The sequence below is a fragment of the Anser brachyrhynchus genome, assembly GCF_964034855.1.
Source record: "Anser brachyrhynchus genome assembly, chromosome: Z".
Classification (NCBI taxonomy): Eukaryota; Metazoa; Chordata; class Aves; order Anseriformes; family Anatidae; genus Anser; species Anser brachyrhynchus.
Window position 1 is genome coordinate 49,189,299 of NC_137697.1, and position 7,496 is coordinate 49,196,794.

Genomic DNA, 7,496 nt, shown 5'->3' on the forward strand with positions numbered 1-7,496 from the left:
AGAGGCTTGGCAGCTCCACCAGCCAGTTCCCTCAGGACCCTCGGATGCATGGCACCGGGCCCCACAGACCTGTACCAGTTTCATCAGGGGGTCTCCAACCTGCTCTTTGCTTACAGTGGGAGGGACTTTGCTCCCCCAGCCCTCACCTAGAGGGTCAGGGACTGGAGACGTGGGAAGCCTGACTGTCAGTGAAGGCTGAGGCAGAGTGCTGAGTACCTCAGCCTTCTCCATGTCTGTCACTACCAGTTCTCTCTTCAACATCCGTCAGCGGGGGCACATTCTCCTTGGCCTTTCTTTTCTGGCCAATATACATGTAGAATCCCTCCTGGTTATTCCTTGCATCCCTTGCCAGACTCAGTTCCATCTGTGCCTTGGCTTTCTGATCCCATCCCTGCACATCCAAACAGCATCCCTGTCCTCTTCCCAGGCCTCATGTCCCTGCTGCCACTGCAACAGAAGACTGAATTAAGGGCTGCCTGCCCCATTAGGTTGAACATCTGAACTGCTGTTACACTGATGGGCATATTCAAAGTGAGTGTGTCACTTTTAAGTTTATGACAGTTAGCTCAGTTTGAGGAAACTGTAATTGTGATTGTTAAGCAAAAAGAGGGGCAGTATATCTTATCCACTGCCACTATACTATACTGCAAGCCTCTATACTTATTTTCAGCTCCTGTAAACCATGCTTCTATTTCTTTTTCTCTCTCTCTCTCTCTTTTTTTTTTTTTTGGTGAAAATGGTATCTCTTCTACTTTCTTCCACTTCTTCCCCTTGTCACTCCCACAGACAATCTACAGGAACATTTATCCTCTGCGTGCCTCTTCAAATAATTTGCCTTTGCATTCATATAGCTAAGAAAAAAACAAAATAATTCCACCACAGGATATCTCCCTTTCATTTCTGCCTTTGGGGGAGTTTCTGTTTGCACTGTGCCCTTGTGTGGCCACACTCTTAACAGGAAGGTTTAAGTTTCCAGGAAGAGCAGTGGGGTTATAAGAAACTTAATGAGACCCACAGGAACTGTATCTAACTGCTTACAAGAAAACAGCTCCAGTTTTAACTCCTTTATGGAAACCCTGGCCACACCAAGGAGCAGAAAGCCTGCTGCATCTGTGCATTTCCAGCTTATCAGCAGCTTGCCCAATTGATATGGCTATGGAGGACAATTTCCACGAGACAATCTGGAAGAGAAAGGAAATTTGTCTGGTTTCTGGCTGACATTCTGAAGGCTTCCTTCCAGCTTAGAAAGTGAAAACTACTTGAGAGGTCTTTTCCTCCCACTTCATCTACCTCAGCTTTAGAGGTGTCCAGTGCAGAAACAATTCCCATAGTCTTTCAGAAAAAAAACTCTCCTGTTTGCTGCTACAATTCCACCACATGACTGCGTACACACGTGCAGCACTGAAGAAGTTAAATGGAGCCACAGCACATCGAAATGGCTTGTGCTGATTAGGCCTTCCCTTTTGTCAAAACACCAAGCAATGTCCCTGAAAGATGTGAGACCTCCACCATGTTGTCTCTTCCATACTGAACTGAGGCTCTGATGCCTCCTGCTTTAACCGCTACACTTTATGCACACATTAATAGTTAGAGGGGACTTACATGCTGCTAGAAGGCTTTGGTTTGTTCAGGAAGAGAGGATCAACATCCATCAAAACAGACTGAAGAGCACACAGAGACAGGTTATAGCAACAGACATAGCCCAGACAACAACTTGGCCATATTGGTTTGAGTGTAACGCCAACTGCAAACCTTATGGATATTTTGCCACCATTGTTATTTGAATTCCAGAAGATGAGGGGCATGTCTCAGTTCTGAGACACTCACAGTCCTGAGGCAGCTGATAACACAAGACCAGTTAGACTACAAACGGTGCTGTCAGGATATCTCCTCACTCTCCCCAAAACTTTCTCTAGTTCCTCTGCACCCCTCCTTGCTCCATGTGCCTGTCAAGCATTAACAGAGGTAAGTGACGGAATGAAAGAGTAAACTGCCACAGTGAAGCTATAAATCTAACTGCAGGTTAACAGACATGAAAGCAAAAACAAACCTTTTTCTGTGCAAGTATTTCCAGCCAACCTAAATTGTACCTCTGGCTGTGACCATTTGGGGCCTTCCCTTCTGCCAGGGAGACATTCCCAATGGGATCCACCTCAGCTGGTTTGGCCATCTGGCAGATATGATAAAGGAACATTGTCTGTGCTCTCCCCATCCTGCTGAATGGAGCCAGCTCTTCTGGGAGGTCTCTGAGCACTTCATCACGTGTTGCTTCTTTGAGGGGACCCCAGAATCTGCTGACTAGCTGTGTGATCTGCATCCACCAGGCTGTCTGCAGAAACAACTACAAAAAGGCTCCTGGAGACCACTTGTATTGCTTTGCGTTGCTTTGTTAAGTCTGGAAGCTAATGCCCAATTGATTCGCTGTCAGGCTGGACGGATCCTCTGCGGGGAGAGTGTTCTGCAAGGTCTATTCCCTCATTTTAATTAATCACTTGAATGACAGCATGGATGCTTATCCCATTGTTGAGGTAGTGTAAGTGTAAATTGGGTAGTGTAAGGAAGTATGATGATACCTGCTTGTTAGAAGACAAAACAGTTTGCATTACTGGCTTAAAAATAAGAAACAGAGCAGCCTTCAAGCATACCAGAATGTTTTCAGTTCTTTATCTGGATGATGGCAAGCTAAAAGGGGCTGCAACACAGGACAAAATTAGCATCATGAGTGCTCTCAAATAATAGCATGAAACAGACAAGCTGCAAAACCAAAGCTGTCTACCCAGAAAGGAATATGCAAGTGCAAAAGTACAAGTATACTCCCCACAAGGGAGTGGGGACTCACTAGCAGTTCTGCTGAAAAAGAGACTAAAAGAGATCTAAACTACTGTCACAGCTAAAGCATGGAAGACACTAGAAAAATGAGAAAAGCTGCGGTTCTGTCCTGCCTCTGCAATTATTACAAGATCATGATGAGATGGAAATCAATGCAATGTGCCAGGAAATGGCTTATGTTGCAGATTAAAGAGAAGAGCTACTAAATACAGATCTCCTTCATTCTGGCATAGTGTAAGTATAGCAGGCAGCAAATCATCCCGATGTTCCGAGCAATTGTATTCTGCTGAAAATGCTTAAACGACCTTCACCCTGTTCCTTTTATTGCTGGCCAGCACATACACTGATGCTGTATTTCATCCTATGTAGCAAAGAACCACCACAGATCCTGTTAAAGACTTCATTATCACCTTTGGGGCAAGAGAAGGAACACACACTTACTCATAGGAAGAAGTTGTAAATGTTCCCCAGAGGTGCTGAGATCTACTTGAGGAAAGCACATTTTTAAAATGTTATGTAATGAAACAATCTTTAGTTAAAACGATTTGTGTTACTTTCCATTGTCAAGCTGGTCTATCAGTTTAAGCACTGTAATGAGCTTGTTCAGGAACTTCAACACTTCAGTTGGGAAGTTACACAGATGAGTCTGTCACAAGTTAATTAAGCTGAGGTTTAGATAACGATGAACAGTTTTTCATTACAAATTTTTTCTTCCACTGAAACCAGTTCAATTGTCTGCATCACTTGACGTGGTGGCTGACTGGTTTGCATCACACAGCCATTTATTTGTGCTTATCTGTCTGACATAGATCCCCCAGCAGTGAAAACACAGCACCGTTGTTTTACAGACAGATCACCCCTTGCTGAAGTCCAGCTACTTCTTCCATGACACTACACTAGAAAATTAAAGGCCACACTCTAAAAAACAGTAACAATGCTGTTGTCTGTCCCATTGGTTTGTGGCTACAGCCACCATCTTTGAAGAAAGTCATGCTGAGTCCAGGCATACATTTTGCATTCATCAAATGACAAACCAAAACCATCCTGATACACATAAAGGTCAGTACAGGTCTAAGCCAAACCAGGCTTGTTCAAACGCAGAGGCCTGCTGACAGTATGCATCTGAGAAAGCATCTAACAATTACCAGGCGTTGTAGAACAGAACTCGAAAACATTCTGGGAATGAGGTCTAAAGGATAAGTGTCTCTGCGTCTGATACGGTGCTATGATGATAGCGGACAGGGAGAAATCTCCCTGCCCGCTCCTTCTGTTCCCCAAAAACCCTTGATGGCCCAGGATATGCTGTGAAACCACTGGGACTTCCACATTCACTCTGAAAAATGGCCTAATCCAATAGGCCAGCAAGGGAGGAAAATCCATGGATAGGCACCTCGGCCTCATTTACCAAACGGGTACCATACATCTCGTGACCATGGTCAGTCAACAGTCAGCCAGGAGTCCAAGTGGCTGATGACTTGTGGTGCTCTCTGTCCTTGACCAGCAGAGGTTGCAAGGATAGACCAGCTTCTCCAAGCAGATGAGAAATCATGCCAGTGCTGCTCTCTCCTCTTAATGCCCCAGTATGTGTTTCTTGGTTTGTTTTTGAGGCCGCGGGAGCAGATTTGAATGAAAGCAAAAAAAGCCCTGCTCTGCCCAGCACAACTAATTTCTTCTTTTTTTAAACAGCAGTTATTACCAGTTTTAATATCACATAAAAGACTGACTCATGAGGCTGTTCCCTTATAAAGGCTTTGTAGTTAAAGAGAATGGGAAAAGGGGCCTTGTTAAAATGACAGCTCTACAGAGTGCTTTGCATTTCAAGTCGGTTACCTCTTCCCACTTTGGCTCTTTAATTAAAAGGTTAACAAACATGAACGGTGAGCATTTGCCAGCGGATAGAGAAGCTCAGGTCTATCTACTTGAACCATGAACTGCATTTAGCTACTCAGGGACTGTCAGTGGTATAATCACAGCAAGTCTCTTTGATTTCCTGGGACAGACTATTACATGGATTGAAAATTATGCAGAATAGTGGATAACACGGACTATTCTCCTACCTCTGCGCTTACTTTTCTCCTATAATCAGTGCAGTCAAGGAAGGGTTCCTTCTTGCTCATATTCAATATTTTTGCTATGAGCTAAACAGTACCACCTCCACAAATGTGTGGGAAGACATGTAGTCATCTGATTTTTACTGTGGGTCTTCCCTGTACAACAGTGGTACTCTGCAGCTACTGTGAACACACACTAGTGGGAGGCACAGAGAGGTCACCATCTCAGCAAGGCTAGCAGTTTAGCAAAGCCAACTTTTTTTTCTTTTTTTTCTTTGTGAGTGTGTGTGTGTGTGGCAATGAACACATTTAACAGATGGGGAGGGAAACAAAATGCCATTTTCAGCACAGAATGGCTCTTCAAAGGAGAAATCTACTGGAATTAAGGCTGTGAACAGGCTCCCTCAGTTCTGGTGCATGGTACAGCACAGCCAGCAACAGCACAGGGTACCCTGCCTTCACATGAACAGGGTCCCATGATTACTTCTGGAAGCCCTGAAGAACATCCCACACACGAAGGAGCCCACTCTCTCTCCATCCTGGGTCAGCACGCATATTCCTGCCAAAGCTCACCACGCTCTCTCATTAAAAACAAGTCCCGGTCCTTCTCAGGGAGAGTAGCACACACATCGCTGCAGTATAAATCCCAACAATTGCACTGTGAATCCAGTTCATCACAAAACTACCGTGTCAGCAAGAGTAGAAACAGCTCACCGAATGAAATAGTCTCTGACAGCATTAGCGATGACATGTGTGTTCCTCTGGCAGTTCACACCAGCTCTTTCAGCAGTGCCACGTGAATATCGGCCCTGTAATCCACACTGCTGCACTATGCACTTTCACAGGGTATCAAGTATTAGTCTTCATCCTGACTGCTGGCTCCAATCAACCCCTGGCTTTAGACGATGGCAGGAAGCAGAACCTGGGCACATGGCTCAAAGCGAACAGCAGTGCAAGGAGGGATAAGAAGGCCTTCTGCTTACTGGTGGATAACTGGAGTGCTTTGCCATCAAATGAAACCAGGTTTGTTGTTTCATTTCCTCCCTTCCATCACTATCCTAATAAGAGGTGACAAGGACAAATCACATTTCCTTGAGACACAGACAGCATCTTTGGCCTTACCAAACAGCATTAGCAAATTGTCTCTAGACTCAAGAGGAATGCCATGTGGACAGTCTGCTCCTGGTGAATCCATCTCAAGAAAATGCTCCCAAGCTTTCCTGTTAGGTGGTTTTAGTGCTACCTTAGCATCAAAGTAAAAGAAAGAGAAAGAACATCCTGACAGGAAAGTTAATGAAAAGGAGGGAAAAAAGAAGACTGTAAAATAGACCGATATTCTTGTGTATTAGCTACTGAGAGTGGACAGAAAATTAACGACGAAAGTCAATATAAAAGTACAACAAAGAAGAGAGGCAAAAAGGATCAGAAATGATGCACAAGTGTGTGTCAGATGTTTTCAAAATTCAAACGGCACTCTAACCATTTGAAATCAAGTGTGGCCTCCCCTTGATGTCAGTCAGCTTTGAGTCAAGGCCTTCTAGGGCCTTCAAGTCCCTCAAATTACAGGACTGGCTTTTATCTTCTATGGTTTCTCTGATGAATCCCTCCCGATGGAGAAAAAATCCCCACGTAGATGAATAGCACTTCATTCTCATAAAATGTTTGAAGATAGAAAGATGTGATCCTCCTCTTTTGCTCTATGTGAGCTGCCCTTAGAGTAGATCTGGCTCTCTTCAACACAAATGAACTCAGCCACCATCCTGGTATAGCATTTCTCAGAATACTTGCATGCTGCTCCCTTACCAGCCTGCTCCTCTCTGATACAGAGAAGCTCAACACAAATACAAGAAAGAGGTCTTCCAGTCCTCTGATCCCTGGGGAGCTTCTTCAAGTCCCCAGGTACTGAAGGCCAGCTTCAGCATAGGTGGACACTTCTTTCATGTGCTGCTGAAATGAAATGGGAATTCAGGCTGGTAAGGAGAGTAAGCAGCTATCTCTGAGCCCATTTTCAGAGGCTGAAGTAGTAAGCAAGCAGCAACACAGCACATTACAACTGGACTTGGTTAATGGAGCTTTTTAGAGCAGGAATGGGTAGGTTTCCTCTATCCCACCATTAGGAAATAGATTTACAGTATCAACTTTCCAGATTGTCAGATACAGAAATAAGAGTAGAAAGCCATCTGCTTTATCAACTGGCAAAATTGTCATGCTTGATGGGACAGGTAGAAATTTCATGAAGGCATGCTGATCGGCTGCAGATGAAAGAGTAACACAGCAAGAGGCAGGGCTGAGCATCCAGCCCACGGAGACAGAGGATACACCTCCCTTCACTTGGAGCTGATGCATAAATTTGGTGCTGGGTCCCACCTACAGCTTGGTCTCTGCTGCAGGTATCTACCTACAGATATCTACCTAGGAGTGTAACTGGACTCTGTCTGGCTTAAGGAATTAGAAATCTCACTGGATCATTTACGTCCTTGAATTTCATAGGAAGAGGGCTTTTATTTCTCAGGTTGTCCTGCAATAAACAGATTTGGTTCTGTTCTGTCCTCTCAGCTCACAGAAGGCTTTAAGAGGAGAAAACAACAGCTGAGTGAACAAATATCACCCTGGCCA

General features: G+C 44.5%; 1 protein-coding gene across 1 annotated transcript in view; it reads right to left on the bottom strand.

The window, feature by feature from the left end:
• The window catches only part of CPLX1 (complexin 1), a 128,244-nt gene that overhangs the window by 105,100 nt on the left and 15,648 nt on the right, over nt 1-7,496 (bottom strand). The gene's annotated exons all lie outside the window — the stretch shown is intronic.